We start from the raw sequence: 2142 nt of genomic DNA on the forward strand, positions 1-2142 counted from the left end.
ATAACGTTACCGGTTATTTACGGTGGAAGATTGCAGCTTGCTTGCTGAGTTCAGTTCTTTGGACTTTGTCATTAAAGTCATTATTTTTTGCCATTTAATTTATAATTCAAGTAACCTGGTGTTTACTTTATCTGTTCTTAACACTAAATGTCCCTGGTTAAATACAGTATTATCGACATATGGACAAAATGTCTGCTGTAATATATTAATTTCAAGTATTTAGAGATTTTGATTTTTAACATGAATCATTTAAAATTTGCACCCCTACTGCCAACGCATGATGCTTTTACAGAATTCGGGCTGTGACTAAATTCAAAGTGGAATCTGAATTTGTCTTTTGGTAGTTCTGATGTCTCACTGTGCCAACACCAGGAAGATGACTGCAAAGGCAGCATGACCATGTATGATTGCCCCAAACCAAAAATACCCACATTGTCATATTTGAAGAGCAATCGGCAGATTAGCAGCTTGTGGTTTGACAAAGCCTTTTAGGACTCGTGATTCAGGGTACAGAGAAAAGAAGCGAATAGACTCTGACTCAGCAAACGGATGTCAGAATTTATTACAATAAAGAAACAATGAGTCAGCTTTTCACGAGAGGGGAACTTCTACAGAGAGTCCATGGGATAATACTGATGAATGAGGGAGAGAGGAAGAGAAAGGAATATCAAAGATCCTCTTTCGTTTAGTTCAGGATGTCTCAAATTTGGAAAAATAGAAAAAGGCTGAACCTGTTGCTGCCTGGCCGAAAAAAAAAGTTGTACACTGATATTTTGTTGGACCACCTTTATCTTTGAGTATGGCACTCATTCACCGTGGCATCATTTCGATAAGCTTCTGCAAAGCCTCAGCATTTATTTCTGTCCAGAGATGCATTCATTTTCTACCAAGATCTTATATTGATGATGGGGGAGTCAGATAAGTCTTCTCCAGAACATCCCAAAGTTTCTCAGTGTGCCTGAGGTCTGGACTCTGTGGAGGACAATCCATCTCATGCTCCCTGATCCACTCATTCTCAATGTGGGACCCATGAATCCTGGCATCATCATCTTGGAACATGTCCATGAACATCAGGGAAGAAAAACTCCACTGATAGAAAGACCTGGTCATTCAGTATATTCAGGTAGTCAGCTGACCTCATTCTTTGGGAACATAATGTTGCTGAACCTGACCAACCCCAGATCATAACTCTAACCCCCACAGGCTGGTAGGAACTAGCCATGATGAGTGCATCACTTCATCCACCTCTCTTCTTACCCTGATGCCCCCATCACTCTGGAACAGGGTAAATCTGGACTCATCACACCACATGACCTTCTTCCATTGCTCCAGAGTCCAATCTTTATACTGCGTAGCAAATTGAAGCCTTTTTTTCTGATCAGCCTCAATTATCAGTGGTTTTCTTTGAGCTACAGCTGTTTAGTCCCAATCCTTTGAGTTCTCTTCACGTTGTCCATGTGGAAATGCTCCTACTTTTACTCCTAAACATAGCCATGAGTTCTAGTGTCGATTTCCTACGATCATCTAAGAGTTTGTTCCGACCACATTTCTTCGTGGAAAATGATGGTTCTCCACTATCCTTCAGGTTTTAATAATGCGTTGGATGGTTCTTAATCTGATTTTTAGTAGTTTCAGAAATCTACTTAGTTGTTTTCTTTGCTTGATGCAGGCCAATAATTTGACCCTTCTGAGACAGATTAGCATCCTTTCCATGACCACAGGATATGTCTTCCAACATGGTTGTTTCAGAAATGAGAAGCTCCTCACTGCATCAGCTAGAGTTAAATAAGTTGTTCCTGCTGAAACATATTCATCACTGCAGTAATTATCTAATAGAAAGCTCTTACCTATTTGCTTTACTTTTTTTTTGGCCAGACAGCATATGTTGGATTTTGCAGCTCTTGATTAAAACTAGTTTCATTTTTCTACATTGTTTCTGCAACCTTTCAAAGACCATAAAGGACTTGATAGACTAAGCAAGACTTGTCTACTTCTAGTAAAAACAGTTTGTTTAACAGAAATCTGTGAATTTTCCAATTATTTCTAACAATTTTACAAACAAAAATGTCTATTACATTTTGGTAAATGACCTCCACTTGACAAAACTCTTCAAAAAATTAGTTGCTATTTTTATTCTCAACC

Source organism: Amphiprion ocellaris, chromosome 22 (genome assembly GCF_022539595.1).
Source record: "Amphiprion ocellaris isolate individual 3 ecotype Okinawa chromosome 22, ASM2253959v1, whole genome shotgun sequence".
Classification (NCBI taxonomy): Eukaryota; Metazoa; Chordata; class Actinopteri; family Pomacentridae; genus Amphiprion; species Amphiprion ocellaris.